The sequence below is a fragment of the Chelonia mydas genome, chromosome 1, assembly GCF_015237465.2.
Source record: "Chelonia mydas isolate rCheMyd1 chromosome 1, rCheMyd1.pri.v2, whole genome shotgun sequence".
Lineage (NCBI taxonomy): Eukaryota > Metazoa > Chordata > Testudines > Cheloniidae > Chelonia > Chelonia mydas.
Window position 1 is genome coordinate 57,670,341 of NC_057849.1, and position 18,821 is coordinate 57,689,161.

The 18,821-nt window shown below is 45.0% G+C and overlaps 1 protein-coding gene and 1 long non-coding RNA gene across 45 annotated transcripts in view; one reads left to right on the plus strand and one right to left on the minus strand.

Annotated features, from left to right (window-relative positions):
- Positions 1–7,746: 7,746 nt before the first annotated feature.
- On the minus strand, positions 7,747–18,366 carry LOC119565734. Its single transcript, XR_005224546.1, has 3 exons — positions 18,240–18,366; positions 12,873–12,931; positions 7,747–9,255 (listed from the first exon to the last, which is right to left on the minus strand). It is a non-coding gene; the product is annotated as an uncharacterized LOC119565734 (long non-coding RNA).
- LOC102937587 (RCC1 and BTB domain-containing protein 2) overlaps positions 17,812–18,821 on the plus strand; it is a 93,723-nt gene continuing 92,713 nt past the window's right edge. For 22 of the 44 annotated variants that reach the window (XR_006283666.1, XR_006283654.1, XR_006283657.1 and 19 more), the window contains exon 1: positions 18,403–18,557. The gene's annotated coding sequence lies outside the window, so the exon portion shown is untranslated. Of the gene's footprint in view, positions 18,109–18,387; positions 18,558–18,821 lie in introns of those variants that run through there. The other 22 variants (XR_006283710.1, XR_006283704.1, XR_006283702.1 and 19 more) reach the window with 12 other exon arrangements.

An 18,821-nucleotide genomic window follows, 5' to 3' on the forward strand; every position in this document is an offset into this window, starting at 1 on the left:
TGAGTCACCTGGTCTAGAGAACACCTGGAAACGATAATAATGGCTGCAACTATAGATTACCGACAGTTTATTGCTACTGTGATGCTGGCAGACCAGGTGCCAGCTCAGGCCAAGGTCCCCATGCCCCAGTTGAATACAGACAAATACATAGCTGAAATCAGTCTGGCTCACCTGTATGTTAGTATTATTAAAATAGGTATTACAATTATAAGAATATGTTTAGTGTTTAGACTTTATTGAATGTTTGTGACTTGGTGCATGCATTAATCTCACTTATAACATAAGTATCCCATATTCAAGGAAATATTTGAACATTTGCATTGTAAGCCTTTGTAACTATAAATCACCAGACAGCAGGGAGACAATTAGTGTGAAATGCTGGTCTCCAACAGAAGGAAAGCCTTTTAGGTACCTCTTTAGGATCCCTAATCCCTTTAGGGTCCCTTAAAAAGGGGGCAGGGCTACTCAGGGAGAACAAGGATTTAAAAAAGAACAAGGATTTAAAAAGCCAGCTCCTAAGCAACCAGAGCAACTAGTAAACTGGAGCGCAAACTGGGGAGTTTTGCAAGGGAGTTTAGAGAGGGAGCATGAGAGCCAGATACTCCTAACATTTGCTAACCTCGATCCAATAACCCTCTCCAACAAAAAATAAAATTAAAAAAACAAAACAAAAAGCTGCAAGAGTAACAATAATGCAGGCAGGAGTCCAGCAGCAGAATGGGGACTATCCAGTTTATTTAATTAAATGCAGCCTGCATGATTACTTGCCTCGTGGATAGGGCAGGGGGCATATGTGTGCAATCAGTTCAAGCAACTCATGGCCCTCAGAGACAGAGTACGGGTTTGTGAGGCCAGAGTAGCTGAACTGGAGGAGCTATGGGAGACAGAGAGGTACATTGATGAGACTTTCTGGGACACAGTAGAGGGGTCCCACCCCCAGTCTGGCAGCCTCTGTGCTGCTGAGGAGCATGAAAGCCTTGGGGAACGAGAACATCACACTAGAGCAGAGGGAAACGATCCCACAGTTAGACCCTCCTTTTAGATGATGCCATGGTATCCTCTCACACTGAGGCTACCCCTCCAGAGGAGGAGACCCCGGCTGTTAGGAAGAGACAGATAGTAGTAATGGGGATTTGATTATTAGGAATATAGATAGTTGAGTCTGTTGTGACAGATTCCAGTTACCAATCTGCCTGAGGCATCAGGTGATCAGGCTGAGGCCGCAGATCATTTGGGGAGGGGATGAAGGAGCACACCAAGAGTCTAAGTTTTAAAGCTTTATTAATAAAATAATAAAATAACAGCGGAGAGTGATGGGTGCGCCCCATGTCACTCAGAGGAAGGAGGAAAGCGTTAGTGCCCCAAGCCCTAACCCACTTTCATACTCACACATGCACTACCCGAGGCTGGCCAGGCCTGGGTGTAACGTAAGAAGAAGAGGGGGAAGGGTGGACGGGAGTTCTGTTCTGTGCACAGGTCGTTTAGTGTCCACTGTTGATCTCCGACTCGCTTCAGCCCTTGGGAGGGTTTTAAACCTTAGGGTCTTCTGGGGGCGTCTTGTTCAGGGACTTCCGCCCCTCCACCCCCCATGCTTTCTGTACCAGTTCAAACCGGCCTTTCGTGGCTTCTTCAGCTTTTTCAAAACACATTGGCTTCAGGACGCTACAACGTTTTTTTCCCCCCTCGCTGGCTTTCACTGTCTTGCTGGGTTTTGCAGCCCCTGCAGGTTTGTGCAGCTGAATCTTCCTTTCTCATGGCTGGTCGGGGTTGGACTCTAGGCCCCCATCTTTCTTGGCAGGCAGCCCAGTACCGGTTGTGTGCTGTGTCCTTGGGTGGGAGCCAGCGTTTTATCTTCAGACCTGGAACATCAAGTTAACCCATTCCTTCCCCCACTCCCCGCTTTAGGCCTCTTGCAACCTGCAAAACAATCCTTCACTCCACACTTACATCTTTAACCCTTCCCCAACATGCCTTGTAATGCCTGCAACAGCGTTAGCAAAATACAGTACTGATTTGCCTCCCCAGAGGATCCCCTGAGGGAGGGGGCCCTTGGGTTGTGACACCGTGATCAATGAGACAACTGCATGATGAATTGTTTGCCAGGTGCAAAGTTTGAGGATCTCTTGAGACATCTAGACTGACTTATCTGAAGTGCTGGGGAGGAGACAGTAGTTGTGGTACATGTAGGTACCAATGACACAGGAAAAAGTAAGAGAGAGGTCCTGGAGGCCAAATTGAGGTTGCTAGGTAAGTGATTAAAGTCCATGACCTCTATGGTAGCATTCTCTGAAATGGTTCCAGTTCCATGTGGAGGGCCAATTAGACAGGCAGACCTGCAGGGTTTCAATGCGTGGATGAGATGATGGTATAGGGAGGAGTGATTTAGGTTTATTAGGAACTGGAGAACCTTTTGGGAAAGGAGGAGCCTATATTAGAAGGATGGATTCCACCTAAACCAAAATGGAACCAGAATGCTGGTAAATAAAATTTAAAAGGTTGTAGAGGAGTTTTTAAAGTAAGGGCTGGGGGAAAGCCGACAGGTGTGGAGGAGTACGTGGTTTGGTCAATGACATCCTTTGGGGAGGATCTTTTAATGGGGATTCTCTGTATCTTAGTAAAGAGGAGAGAATAGAAGTCGGTAAAGTACAGGTAGGAGCTGAAGAGAAACAGTTAAATGAAAAAGAGTCCCATTCAGTTACATCATATGAAGGCAACAACTAAATATTGACAAATTTTATAAGTGTTTGTATACAAATGCAACTGTAAATACTAAAATGGGTGAACTTGAATTCATGGTATTAAATGAGGATATTGATATAATAGGGATCAGAGAAACTTGGTGGAATGATGATAAGCAATGGGACACGGTAACACCAGGGTGTGATGTTGTACACCACATGCTTTATGAAAATATGCTGTAATGTGAATATAATGTAACTGGAATATGCTTTATGCAAAAGGTCTCTTGTAAGGTACGATTACAAAGCTTATAATCTACTATGTCCATCTTATTTGTATGTATGTATCATTCTTGTATCTAAAACTAGAAATATGAAGTTAACTCTGAGGTCCTATTGTAATTATGCAAAGTGTGGGACATTAATGGTGGTTTAGAATCTTGATAGCACCCATTGACTAGGACAATTGGCTGTAGATGGTTTATTTACCTGTAAGCCTTCTTGTGAACGTGGCGGCCAGCCTGTGAGTAATGAAATCTCACAGGACATGTGAACATGTCACATGATACTGGAATCCATCTTACACCTGGTGCTTTTCCATTTAGAAGGAAGGGTGGGAACCCAGAGAGAGACAAAGGATTCCCACCTTGTGCCAAAGATATAAAAGACAGAACAAAGGGGGTTCCAGTCATGAGAAATCCCCTAGTTACCATCTGAGCTGGAGCTAACAAGAACTGTACCAGGGGAAAGGATTGGGCCCAGACTAGGAAGAAGTCCTGTCTGTGAAAGAAGCTTATTGGAACATCTCTGAGGGTGGTATTTTATCTATAATCTATAATAAGCCTTAATGTATTAGGCTTAGACCTGCGTGTTTTGTTTTATTTTGCTTGGTAACTTACTTTGTTCTGTCTGTTATTAATTGGAACCACTTAAATCCTACTTTAAAATCACTTTTGTTTATTATTGAACCCAGAGTAAGTGTTTAATACATGGGGGAGCAAACAGCTGTGCATATCTCTCTATCAGTGTTATGGAGGGCGGACAATTTATGAGTTTACCCTGTATAAGCTTTATACAGAGTAAAACAGATTTATTTGAATATGGGTAATGACTTATGCTATGACTCATTGATGCATGCAAGAACATGTGACTAGATCATGTGTTTGTGAACTCCATCTTCTGTGCCTGTAATTCTCCAAACTGATTGAGAGCTTTCCTTCCACATGGCAGAAGCTATAAAAGGTCCTGGAAACATCTCTAAACAAGAAGAAAAGGAGTACTTGTGGCACCTTAGAGACTAACCAATTTATTTGAGCATGAGCTTTCGTGAGCTACAGCTCACTTCATCGGATGCAATCCGATGCATCCGATGAAGTGAGCTGTAGCTCACGAAAGCTCATGCTCAAATAAATTGGTTAGTCTCTAAGGTGCCACAAGTACTCCTTTTCTTTTTGCAAATACAGACTAACACGGCTGTTACTCTGAAACATCTCTAAACAAGGAGGAACTTTATCTTTATGCTGCTTGGACTCTGGGGGCAAGAATTACTTGCATAAGCAAATGATCCACAGTGTTGAGCCTACATTAGCCCTAAAGAACATATAGAGCTTGCTTATTATAGAAGCTTTGATTACTTTTTGAAACTTAAGATTGGAACTCATTTGTGTGTGTATGTAAATAACTCTCTGGTTTCCTTTTCCTATGTAATAAATCTTTAGATTGTTTATTATAGGATTGACCACAAACATTTTCTTTGATGTGAAATGTAAAGTGCAACAGATCTGGGGTAAGAGACATGGGAGTAACCTGAATATTGCTGTAATACTTGGTGTAAGGCACCATCTATCACACAGGTATGCTTACCTGGGTGGCAAGACAGATTGGAGTACCCAGCGGGACAGTCCATGACTCCATGTTAAGTCTACTATAGTGCCTGAGGAGTTTACACTTGATAATTGGTTGGTGAAATCTAAGTATAGAACTCAACCAATTGGGGTTTGTGCCCTGGTTCTTAACTGTTTGCCCTGAGGGTGATTCTCATGCTCTTGAGCCATTATAGGACAGCATGACAGCTACAATCTAGTTCTGGAACAGAGAAGTAAATCTTCCCTATACTTACAATGACAGTGCAACCTATTTATTTTATTATGTTAAAATTTTACATACCGCCAAATTCTATGTTTTAAACACACTCTCTTTGGCTATTCTTCTTAAGATACAACCATGATGTTTATACAAAATGTGCATATCCTGGTCCCACTGAAGCCAATAGTACTTTTGCAATTGAGTGTTCACTCAGAATCTCACATGCACAATGGAACCTTTTTGGGAAGAGAGTCACCATGTGTCACTTTTTGTCCTCAATTTTTAACTCCACAAACCTCACTCCCCATGTCTCTTCTGGAGGACTAAGGGCTCGTCTACACTGAAAACTTACATTGGCAGAGCTATGTCTCCAAGAGACATAGCTATGCCAACCTAAACCTTGGTGTAAATAGTGCTAGGGCGATGGAAAAATTCTTCTGTTAACCTAGCTACTGCCCCTTGGGGAGGTGGATTAACTACAGCAACGAGAACTGTGCCCTACCCCTGCGTCACTGTAGTATCTACACTGCAGCACTATAGCGGTGTACCTGCAGCTATGCCGCTGTAGAATTTTAAGTGTAAATATACCCTTACATTAAGGTACGTGGCCATAACGAGCCATCCAGATAGGTACACTTGAAATTCATCATTCTGGCCTTAGTTAAATGACCACCAGATATAACTTGTAACGTTGCACTCTTTATGTTTATGGAAATATGCACTCTATATGTTTAGGGAAATATGCTTATAAGTGTAAATATAACATAACTGGAATATGCTTTGTGCTAGATATGCCATGTAACATATCTTTACAAAGGTTATGATCTACTGAATATATTCATCCTATTTGTATGCATGCAACATTTTTATTTCTAAAGTTATGAGCATTGGCTCTATGCTTTTATTTGAAGTGTTTCCTGTAGGAAACACATAAGGGAGGTATCATAAATATAAAGAGAAGGGTAACCACCTTTCTGCATACAGTGCTATAAAATCCCTCCTGACCAGAGGCAAAATCCTTTCATCTGTAAAGGGTTAAGAAGTTAAGGTAACCTAGCTGGCACCTGACTCAAAATGACCAATGAGAGGACAAGATACTTTCAAATCTGGAGGCAGGGTGGAGGAACAAAGGGTTAGTCTGTCTGTGTGATGCTTTTGCTGGGAACAGATCAGGAATGCAGACTTACAAGTCCTGTTAAATTAGTAAGTAATCTCGCTAGAAGTGCGTTAGATTTCCTTTTGTTTAATGGCTGGTAAAATAAGCTGTGCTGGATGGAATGTATATTCCTGTTTTTGTGTCTTTTTGTAACTTAAGGTTTTGCCTAGAGGGATTCTCTGTGTTTTGAATCTGATTACCCTGTAAGGTATTTACCATCCTGATTTTACAGAGGTGATTCTTTTACCTTTTCTTTAATTAAAATTCTTCTTTTAAGAACCTGATTGATTTTTCATTGTTCTTAAGATCCAAGGGTTTGGGTCTGTGTTCACCTGTACAAATTGGTGAGGATTCTTATCAAGCCTTTCCCAGGAAAGGGGGTGTAGGGTTTGGGGGGATATTTTGGAGGGAAGACGTCTCCAAGTGGGCTCTTTCCCTGTTCTTTGTTTAAAATGCTTGGCGGTGGCAGCATACGGTTCAAGGACAAGGCAAAGTTTGTACCTTGGGGAAGTTTTTAACCTAAGCTGGGAAGAATAAACTTAGGGGTCTTTCATGCAGATCCCCACATCTGTACCCTAGAGTTCAGAGTGGGGAAGGAATCTTGACATGGTGGCAGAGAGCTGGGATCATTTTGAGATCATTTCGAACCAGAAGCACAGCAGGATTCTAAAAGGTTTTGTAAAAGGTGATTGCAGCTGAAGATTCTGTCTCTCTGTCTGGTGGACAGAGCAGCAGGCTTAACAAAAGGATTTTTCTGTAGGCTGACAACAGCTATCAGAAAAAAAAGGGGGGGTATCAGGTTACAGCACAGCAAAATTTTACAGGCCAGTTTTTTGTTTTGTTTTGTTTCTAACTCTCGGGTGTAAAGTTAGTTAAAAACAGAGAGGTTAGGATGACAGACTGCACTGTTCAACAGAAATTGGAATTAGCCAGATTTGAGGCTGAGGAAAAACAAAAGGAACATGAAAGATGGGTAGAACTTAGAAAGATGGAAATGGAGGCAAAAGAAAAAGAAATGGAGGCTGCCCACAGGAGAGAAATGGAGGCAAAGGAAAAAGAAAAGGTAAAAGAATCACCTCTGTAAAATCAGGATGGTAAATACCTTACAGGGTAATCAGATTCAAAACACAGAGAATCCCTCTAGGCAAACCCTTAAGTTACAAAAAGACACAAAAACAGGAATATACATTCCATCCAGCACAGCTTATTTTACCAGCCATTAAACAAAAGGAAATCTAACGCACTTCTAGCTAGATTACTTACTAACTTAACAGGACTTGTAAGTCTGCATTCCTGATCTGTTCCCGGCAAAAGCATCACACAGACAGACTAACCCTTTGTTTCCACCCCCACTCCAGATTTGAAAGTATCTTGTCCTCTCATTGGTCATTTTGGGTCAGGTGCCAGCTAGGTTACCTTAGCTTCTTAACCCTTTACAGATGAAAGGGTTTTGCCTCTGGTCAGGAGGGATTTTATAGCACAGTATACAGAAAGGTGGTTACCCTTCCCTTTATATTCATGACAGGAGGTTTGACCAATATATTGTGAAGGAGCTATTCAAGTAATTGGGAGTACTTAACTAACAATGGACTTTGGGAGACACCAATCCACATCTGAGCTTTCCCGGGAATGTTCAAACTAACATGTAAACAATGGCGTTGGCCTGCAAAAAGCTGAATCATTCATGGACATGTGACTTGCCCAGGTGGCTACAAACTCCATCTTGTTGCTGTGATTTTGCACAGAAGACCAAATGGGTTTCCGCCCACAAGAGAGAGAATATAAAAAGCCCTGGAAGCCTCTCCATTTGGTCTTCAGCTGGCTTAAGTGATGGCCTCTCCACCCCAAAGAGATGCCTGAAAGGATCTGGAACAAAGGACTGTAACTACAGGGGTGTGAGTGATTGCTGGACCCAGGCCATAAACTACAATGTTGGTCTGAAAAGGATTGTACCTGAAATAACATCATGCGTGAGAAGTTAGTATTTGTAACCAGATCTTTAGTGTATTAAGTTAGACGTGCGTATTTTGATTTATTTTACTTAGTAACTTACCTTGTTCTGTCTGTTATCACTTGAAACCACTTAAATCCTACTTTTTATACTTAATAAAATCACTTTTGTTTATTAATTAACACAGAGTAAGTAATTAATACCTGGGGGAGCAAACAGCTGTGCATATCTCTCTATCAGTGTTATAGAGGGCGGACAACTTATGAGTTTACGAATTTATCTGGGGTTTAGGCTCCCAGAAAGACTGACTACTGGGTGCTGGGAAAGTCCCTGTTAACTGAGAAGCCCCTGGGCTAAGTGAATCTTAGTTTCTGTGAACTGCAGGGGGGTGTGGCCCAACCTCTTAGTCTGTGCTGGAGCTGACTGGTGTGTCTAGCTCAGCAAGACGGGAGTGGAGGGAAGCCTTTTCTGGCAGCAGGGTTTGTTCTCATTGGTATCCCAGCACATCTAGTGAGTGTCTTGAGGGAGTTTCTGTGATCCAACCTGTCACATAACTGATGTCACTTTTATCACTAAAGTAATCAAATATAACTAACTGCAAATATGCATAACAAATTCTGTTGAATAAAAAGATGTCATTTTGCATAGCTAAATTTCCAGTCATAGCCAAACTTTATTTTTTTTTTTATTTTTTTGTTAAACACTAACAATATCCTTGAGGCTGGGCAGGAAAAGGCATTTCTTTTGATCACCTTCCAAAGCAGTTTTCAATACAAGTTAGCCTTGGATAATTAAGATCTACATGAAGTCCTACCTTCTTGGTTAAAGCTATTATGGAGGTTTTACTGAAATCACTGAGTTCACTTTTGGTAATGACTCAGAAGAAACACTGAGGAACCTCCATACTTCTGGAGTTATCCAACTCTCACAACACTCCAAATGGATTTAATATTTCATTTCTCATTGCAGACAAAAATTAAGATATAAAGAAAATGAATATTATGAAATATCACATATGTCACAACCACATGCAAGTCATACTTGAACCTTTGTTGGACAGGATGGGCACACTCAGCAGCACAGACGTGTGTTAATTATAGCAATGAAGACAACAAAATGACAGTAGATACAACAAAACTCACCAACAGGAAATGTTTATCACGCAATGATAAATTTTTTTAGCAGGAAATGTTGTTAAGCTATTCAACGTATTTCCTGACTAACTTTTTTGTATGGAAAAACTATTATCTTTAGGGCTAGGAATAGCATCTTGCAAAGAATTAGATAACAGGACACTTACAGAATGGTTATTTTCTTAGTAAATTTCCCCTCCAGTTACCTGTTTCTTGAACTTCGTTCTTTGTATACATTTTGAGGTCCAGTTCCTTTAATAAACAAAAGATGTTTGCAAAATTTACCATAGTATTCCTGGAAGTTTGCTTTACAAATGTTAAAATCAGATTCTTAAGGAAGTCCAGAGTTTTTCCTTCATATTAACCAATTTATTCAGCCTATGCAAACATGCATGAAATTAGGCCCTGCTTCCACTGAAGTCAATAGTAAAACTCCCATTAACTTTAATGATGCAGGATCATCCCATTACTGAAACATATACTGGTGCAAAAGTTCAGAAAGGATGGAATCAGACTAAAGACTTAAAAATTAGTACAAGTATCAAAATAGGTATATTCAAAGGAGGGGAGAAATCAAGAAATTTTCCATTGTGACATTTTTCTCAAACTAAAATATTAAAGAATTTTATTTCTTTGAATTATAATTGTAATTTCAAAACAGTAGTAGGCAAAGTTTAGTTAGCTCTAAATACAATGGGTAATATTACACAATTATAACACAATTACAGACTGTTCCACAGTTAATGAGACAAAGACCCTGTTAAAGACCAAAACTGAGACACCTCTGAACCAGGCAGTTCTTGTCCGTACTTATTGCTTTATAAACCATACTAAGGGCATAGCTATACTTGCAAATGTAGAGCACTTTGAGTTAAACCAGCCTTCGGAAAGCACAGTAGGGAAAGCGCTGCAATCTGTCCACACTGACAGCTGCAAGCACACGGGTGTGGCCACATTTGCGGCACCTGCAGCAGCATTGGGAGCAGAGCATTATGGGCAGCTATCCCACAGAGCACCTCTTCCCATTCTGGTGCTGTGGCTTGTGGGAACAGGGCGGGACATTCTGGGTCCTGTCCCAAGGGAAAGAGTTTTGGGACAAGGCCTGCAAGGGGCGGGGGGCACGGTAGTGCTCAGCCTGCATGGCTACGGGCACCTGGATAGAGTCCACTTGGCACTCCATGATGCTTATCAGCCGCTCTCTGCTTTGGTGCTGGCGATCCGCATTCTGCTGGCAGACCCTCTTTTCACTCTCCCACCACTCCTGCACTTTTTGATTTTCACTAAGGGAGTGCTGCATGACTTCATGCAGCATGTCCTCTTTGCTTCTGCATGGCCTCTTCCTGATTCTTTGCAGCCTCTCGGGCGGTGATAATACGGATGGCTGAGATCCCAAGGTTGCATTTGTAAAGGCAAAATGCAACACTTAACAGAGGCAGCATTGTTCACCAGACAGAGCAATTATTCCCCCGTACTTAAGGAGGGCAAGCACAGTCTACACAATAGCATAATTTGCCCGTCCCAAAGTGAGCGCACATAACCCCGGGAGCCCCAAAATGGGAGTAAGCACAGGGTTAAGGGGGACTGATTCCTTCATGGCTGTACTGTCCTTTGGGTTTCTGTGCCTTGAGGAGAGCCAACAGCTGCAGGGGCCCCCTATACTGAACTGTCCCCACATTTTCCACAGGAGTTAGTCCTGAAGATATCTTGCTGCTGAGGGTGACCTGGGAAGCAAGGGAGGGTCTTCTACTACAATGCGGCTTCCGCCCTGGCCCATATGTAGCTTGCCTGTGTGCAGCAATGGTCCCCCCGCCCCTCATGGCACAGTGGCGCGGACATGTTAGCCTGACTGGGACAAGGACCACAGTGGCTCTCCCAATAAACCTGCGCAGGTGCATTGCCCAAGTACTGGCTGAGACCTTTGAAGAGATTACTGAGGCCAATTACCATGATGTGAGAACCATAGAATATCAGGGTTGGAAGGGACCTCAGGAGGTCATCTAGTCCAACCCCCTGCTCAAAGCAGGACCAATCCCCAACTAAATCATCCCAGCCAGGGCTTTGTCAAGCCTGACCTTAAAAATATCTAAGGAAGGAGATTCCACCACCTCCCTAGGTAACGCATTTCAGTGTTTCACCACCCTCCTAGTGAAAAAGTTTTTCCTAATATCCAACCTAAACCTCCCCCACTGCAACTTGAGACCATTACTCCTTGTTCTGTCATCAGCTACCACTGAGAACAGTCTAGATCCATCCTCTTTGGAACCTCCTTTCAGGTAGTTGAAAGCAGCTATCAAATCCCCCCTCATTCTTCTCTTCCGCAGACTAAACAATCCCAATTCCCTCAGCCTCTCCTCATAAGTCATGTGTTCCAGTCCCCTAATTATTTTTGTTGCCCTCCGCTGGACTCTTTCCAATTTTTCCACATCCTTCTTGTAGTGTGGGGCCCAAAACTGGACACAGTACTCCAGATGAGGCCTCACCAAGGTCGAATAGAGGGGAACGATCACGTCCCTTGATCTGCTGGCAATGCCCCTACATATATATCCCAAAATGCCATTGGCCTTCTTGGCAACACGGGCACACTGTTGACTCATATCCAGCTTCTTGTCCACTGAGAGAGACGAGAATGAGAGAGCACATAAACGCCCTATTCCACATCTAGCCATGCATGCAGCGCTAACCCTCCTCATCGCAAGAGCCCGTGCCAAATAACTTCCTTCCCAAAACAAAAGCGGGAACCTCCTCTGGTGTTTTTCCTTCCCCAAGCACCGGCCGCCACGATTGGCTACCTTCCTCCTGGCTTGAGAACAGCTCCTGGCTGCATGCATCTAGGGATTCTAGGTGTCTTCCTCTGCCTCAGCACACTCGCTCCCGCTTTGCTCCTCCTCCTCCTCCTCTCCCTCCTGCCTTGTTGAACTGGGCTCTGAAGTGTCCATGGAGGTACTGAGAGTGGAGGTGGGGTCGCCCCCAAGTATCACATCCAGCTCTTTGTAGAAACGGCAGGTCGTGGGGGCAGCGCCGGAGCGGCTGTTTGCCTCGTGGGCTTTGCGGTAGGCATTCCGCAGCTCCTTCACTTTAACCCTACACTGCAGAGCGTCCCGCTCATGGCTCATTTCCATCATATCCCTTGATATCTGCCCGAAGGTATCGTAATTCCTATGGCTAGAGTGCAGCTGGGACTGGACAGCTTCCTCCCCGCAAACACTGTTGAGGTCCAGCACCTCGCCATTGCTCCATACTGGGGATTGCCTGGTGCGTGGAGGCATGGTCACCAGGAAAGATTAGCTGAAAGCACTCCACGCCTGGCTGAGCAAACAGGAAGAGGATTTTCAAAATTCCCAGAGAATTTAAAGGGCGGGTCTGACGGTTGATCACCTGAGGGCAGGGCAGTAGAGTTCAAAGGGATGACCAGAGTGGCTAGAACAGGCATTGTGGGACACTTCTGGAGGCCGATCAGAGCACATTAACAGAACAGGGCATCCACACTGGTGCCACGGCGCTCCAGCAGGGATGCATCAAACGTTAGTCCACTCGCCGAGGTGGAGTACCAGGAGCGCTCTAGCTATGGAGTCAGAGCGCTCTACATACCTTGCCAGTGTGGACCCGTCATGAGGTAGGGCACTCGCGGATGCTTTAATGAGCTCTAACTTGCAAGTGTAGCCATGCCCTTAATAAATCATAATCATATGTTCTGTTTTCATAACATACCACTCAGAAAATAGAATGATAGATTTTTCATCGATTCCAAGGCCAGAAAGGCTCATCGTGATCATCTAGTCTGACTTCCTGAATAACACAGGCCATAGATCTTCCCCAAAATAATTCCAAGATCATATCTTTTAGAAAAACATCCAATCTAGAAAGAATACCTGTTATCTGTCAGGGTCAGTTCGTCTGTGTAAATCTTTTTTCATGAGAGTCAGGATTCCTAGGTGTATAAACTTTTTTATTAGTGGTAGTGTTTGTCTTGTCTTTATTTATCCCATTTTAGAGATGCAAAACTGAAACAAAGAAGTCAGTTGCGTGGTGCTATAGAGGGAGCCAGGGTGAGATCCACAAAGGGACATAGGCATATAAACCCCAGATGTAGGCACCTAGGCCCAGATTTTTAAAGGTATTTGGGCATTGCTGCACTCAGTGTAGCAATGCCTAAGTATATTTTCAAAGAGAATTTAGGCCAAAAGGACTTTTAAAAATGAAACAGGCTTCTAAAACAGGTGGTACAATGCTGAGCACAGCAATGCCTAAATATCTTTAAAAATCTGGGAGCTAAATCCCAGTTTTAGGCACCACCACCACGATCCACAAAATCCCCTCTCTGCTGCCACCTAACCCTGTAAGTACCTAAACTCAGTACCTAAATTTGCACTAAAAAGAAAAGGAGTACTTGTGGCACCTTAGAGACTAACCAGTTTATTTGAGCATGAGCTTTCGTGAGCTACAGCTCACTTCATCGGATGCATAGCTGTAGCTCACGAAAGCTCATGGTCAAATAAACTGGTTAGTCTCTAAGGTGCCACAAGTACTCCTTTTCTTTTTACGAATACAGACTAACACGGCTGTTACTCTGAAACCTAAATTTGCACTGTAAATGTTCCTTCTGCATCTAAGTTTCTGCCTCTGGACACATGCACTGATGCCTTACCCTATATGTACAGATGCCTATCTCATGCCTAAGTGTGAAGTGAGGAAGAATGGTGCTGTAGAACTACCCTGGCATCAGCACCAAGGATGACAAAAAAGACTGTACCGAAGGCATCGATACTGATGGCTGGTCAACATGAACCCATTTTGAATGGTCAGGTCAGCACAATGGAGACTCGTGGGTATAGTACCAGCTTCATCCTTGCTCACTTAGGAAAGTGTCTAGAATTATGACTCTGTTCTCTTCTTGCTTGGTATTGGAAACTATGATCAGTGACAGGTGTCAGACTTGGTGCTGTGCTCCTTCTTTCCATGGGTAGTGATGGTAACTGACTGCTCTGAGGGCATCTGAGACAGTCTTAGAAGATTTGGAAGAGGAATAAGATCTCTTCATTCCCCAGGAACTCAGAGTGACATTTCTCACTGAGGGAGCACTCAATGAGTGGTTTCAGAGTAGCAGCTATGTTAGTCTGTATCCTCAAAAAGAACAGGAGTACTTGTGGCACCTTAGAGACCAACAAATTTATTTGAGCATAAGCTTTCGTGGGCTAAAACCCACTTCATCGGATGCATGCAGTGGGAAATACAGTAGGAAGATATATATATACACAGAGAACATGAAACAATGGGTGTTATCATACACGCTATAATGAGAGCGATCAGTTAAGGTGAGCTATTACCAGCAGGAGAGAAAAAAAAACCTTTTGTAGTGATAATCAAGATGGGCCATTTCCATTTGTTGACAAGAACATGTGAGGAACAGTAGGGGGGAAAAATAAACATGGGGAAATAGTTTTACTTTTTGTAATGACCCATCCACTCCCAGTCTTTATTCAAGCCTAATTTAATGGTGTCCAGTTTGCAAATTAATTCCAATTCAGCAGTCTCTCGTTGGAGTCTGGTTTCGAAGTTTTTTTGTTGTAATATTGCGACTTTTAGGTCTGTAATTGAGTGACCAGGGAGATTGAAGTGTTCTTTGACTGGTTTTTGAATGTCATAATTCTTGACATCTGATTTGTGTCCATTTATTCTTTTACATAGAGACTGCCCAGTTTGGCCAATGTACATGGCAGAGGGGCATTGCTGGCACATGATGGCATATATCACATTTGGTAGATGTGCAGGTGAACAAGCCTCTGAGGGTGTGGCTGATGTGATTAGGTCCTATGATGGTGTCCCCTGAATAGATATGTGGACGCAGTTGGCAATGGGCTTTGTTGTAAGGATAGGTTCCTGGGTTAGTGTTTTTGTTGTGTGGCGTGTGGTTGGTGGTGAGTATTTGCCCCCCAACCTGAAGCAAATACTTCCTACTGTATTTTCCACTGCATGCATCCGATGAAGTGGGTTTTAGCCCACGAAAGCTTATGCTCAAATAAATTTGTTAGTCTCTAAGGTGCCACAAGCACTCCTGTTCTTTTTTCAGTGGGTGGGGTTTTGATAACGAAACAGGAGACTCTTCTCTTGGAAAAACTTCAGCATCCAATGCTCCTCTCCTGGATTTCTCCATTACAAATAGGGTCAAATGCACCTCTCTGAATTTCTGGGTGTATTTTGATTTGCAAACCACATATCCAGGTAGTGTGAAGTTCCCCTAAACAAAAAAGACATTTAACATGCCCCCCATTTAAAGGCATAGCAGTATTGCACAATGGGCAGGTATTAAAATCACATTATTTTGATTCAGCCCTCGTATTGGGACTGACTAAATCTAGCTATCTATCTCGATATATTATTTTTTTTCCCCAACAGGGTAAAATAAAGTATAAAAGAAAATCTACATCTGAGTTCAGTGACTACCTTAACAACTATGTAACTATAAAGACTACAGTAGCTAAGAGGACGCTGAGGGTGTGCTCCTCACTCCCATGGAAGATAAGAAGGAATTGGGTGGAGGTTGGGACCATGCTGCCCTTTATGTCATCAGGAGTGTGAAAGCATACAGGGTGTATGTAACAGCCCCAAGAGACACTGCTGGGCAAAAAAATTCAGAGCTCCTATGAGTGGGGCACCTATGCAGCAAGACCAGCATGCACAAGTACAGATACTCAAAGAACCAATCCTTTTGGAACCCCACTAAAAACACCCTCATTCAGTGATGATTCCCAATTAACTACTTTTTGAGATCTACTAGTTAGCCTGTTCTTAGTCTATTTAATGTGGGCTTGATTCATATTGTCTAGTGCTAATTTTTTAATAAACAAAGAGGAAGTGGAACCTTATGGGGAATGCTATCGTGTTTTCCTGATTAGCGTGCCCACAAAATTTGTATGGTTTTTATCTTGCAACTTTACCTTGCACAAGCCATTGTGAGCAGTTCTTAAAAGCGAGCAACTCTTTATACCCATCTCTCTCTCTCTCTCTCAATTTCTCTAGCAGGAACCAATGGAAGTGAGCAGAATGCTTAAAGTCACTGGGTCACAGAAAAAGAGGGCTAGCGAGCAAATGACTTTATAGTCTGGTGGTTACACCAGAGGTAGGAGACTCAGGGATCACTCCCCTGATCCAATAACTTTAATTATTTATACATAATTAGTGGAACTGTTTCAACAGAATAGACTGAGGGAACCTCACATCAAAATATCCCATAGCTCAGTGATTAGACCATTTTCCTGAGAGGTGGGAAACTCCCTGTTCAAACCCTTTCTCCCCATCAAGCAGATAGGAGGAAATTGAATCCAGACTCCACACATCCCAAGTGAGTGGTCTAACTAGGGTGCTAAAAGTTATAGGGTGAACATGGGAATGGACACCACCTCCTGTGGTGGCCTGATTTTGAATAGGGACCTAATCTGGTGCGCAGCCTCAGAGCAATTTGGGCCCCACAGGTGAGATAAGCAGGCAAAGGCCTGTCTCTCCCCAGTTTGTGGATCACTCTGTGACTTAGGCAGGAGATATACATCCAGGTGGCTATAGGGCAGTAGCAGTGCCTATACCTAGAAAGGAGTACTGCAGAAAGGGATCTGGGGGTCATAATGGATCACAAACTAAATATGAGTGAACATTGTAATACTGTTGCAAAAAAAGCAAACATCATTCTGGGATGTATTAGCAGGAGTGTTGTAAGCAAGACACAAAAAATAATTCTTCTGCTCTACTGCGGGCTGATTAGGCCTCAACTGGAGTATTGTGTCTATTTCTGGGCACCACATTTCAGGAAAGATGTGGACAAATTGGAGAAAGTCCAGAGAAGAGAAATAAAAATTATTAAAGGTCTAAAACACATGACCTATGCCAGGAGATTGAAAAAACTGGGTGTGTTTAGTCTGAAGAAGAGATGAATGAAAGGGGACATAGTTTTTAAATACATAAAAGGTTGTTAAAGGGAGAAAGGGAGGGAGAAAAATTGTTCTCTTTAACCTCTGAGGCTAGGACAAGAAGTGACTACAGCAAGGGCGGAATAGGTTTAGGTTGGATATTAGGAAAAACTTCCTAATCGTCAGGTTAAGCACTGGAATAAATTGCTTCCGGAGGTTGTGAAATCTCCATGATTGCAGACTTTTAAGAGTAGGTTAGACAAACACCTGTCAGAGATGGTTTAGATAATATTTAATCCCGCCATGAATGTAGGGGAATGGACTAGATGACCTCTGGAAGTCCCTTCCAGTGCTATGATTGTACGTCCAGAGGCTGACACATAGGCACTTAGGGAACTTTTACAGCAAAAATTTAGCTGCTGAGTGAGTTTACATGCCTAGGGGGTTGGGCAACAGCTGAGTGGGGGGTTCATGGATCACACTGGTTCCTAAAGCTGGGATGCTGGCACCTAAAATCTGGGGGGTAGGTGCCTAAACACACTGTGGATCATCTGGGCCCTACATCCCACCCCTCAGTGTTGCCCCTCCCATTTCTTGTTACCAAAGCTGTTTCCTTGGCACCCACAGCATTTTGTTTCTTGGGGGGGGATACATTGCACAAACAATGTATCCCCCCCCCCAGGCACATTTGGAGTCTCTGACTTGGGCTTCACCCCCCATTTCGACCCCGGGAGCTGGGGAAGTGTTGAGAGGCGCTGACTGTGCCCCAGAGCCCAGGGGATGCCCCCTCCCATGGCACAGGGCGCGCAAGGGCAAAGGGGCCGGGAGGCAACATCCACCCCTGAGCCTGCAGCCAGGAGCTGGCAGCCACCGAACAGGGCCAGGCGGCCGGGGGAGGCGGGGCTAGCTCCCGCCCGTCTTGCTCTCTCCCCACGGGAGCCCCGGGGGCGGTTGGGCCCCCGGCAGAGGGCCGGGCTCCCCGCGCGCTGGCACTGGCAGAGCGGGCCAGCCTGCTGAGGCTGGTGCCCCTGGCTCGAGGGGTTTAAAGGCTCTGCCGCAGCCAGCCTGTGAACGGCGGGAGGCGCCAAAACGCTTCCTCCCCCTTCATCTCCCCCGCGGGCTGAGGAGGCGCCTGAGCGGAGCGGCACCTAGCCGGGTCTCGCTGAAGGAGGAGGAGGAGGAGCCGCCGCCGCCGCCTGGGAGGAAGGTAAGCGATGGGGAAGGGGGGGCCGCCAGCGCCCCACGCCCCGACTCGGGCTGCGGCGAGAGAAGCCTGCGCGCGCCTGGCTCTGGGGCGAGGCGCCGAGGGCGCGGCGCAGCGCAGAGAGAGGCCGTTACCGTTTGGTCGCGCCGACGGTCCAGTTGGACAGGAACGTTTCCCCGCCCCCTCGGGAGCCGCCTGCTGCTGCGCCAGCGCCACCCGAGGGGGTCGGGGAGCAACGGCGGCGGCGTCCCGCGGGCGTGGGGGGGCCGGGGGCGTTGCTGGAGAGAGGCGTGGGGCGCTGCCGCTGGAGCCGTCGTCTCAGCCTGTCTCGCTCGGGCCGGGCCTCCGCCTGCTACAGCGCGGCAGCAGCCGAGCGCTTCTTAGGGAGTCCCCCCCACCGCCCTCCAAGCGCCGTTTCCGCTCGGGGAGAGTCGCGGTGGCTGGGCCGTACGGTCAGTGAGCGGATCTGCGGGCAGCCAGCGGGGCCTGCTCTGACCCGTGTTTCTGCGGGGCCGGGCCCTGGCCTGGCGGGGCGCACCGGAAAAAGGGGCTGTCGCCTGCGGGGCCCCGCCCTGACAGGAGGTTTTCGCTCCTCCAAACCAGCCGCTCCCCAGTTCGAAGGTGCTGGGTGAAGTGGTGGCCAGGAAGCCCCTGCCGCTAGGGAGGCACTGGGATGCATTAGGGTTAGAGTGGCTCTGCCTAATTCTCTGCCTCTG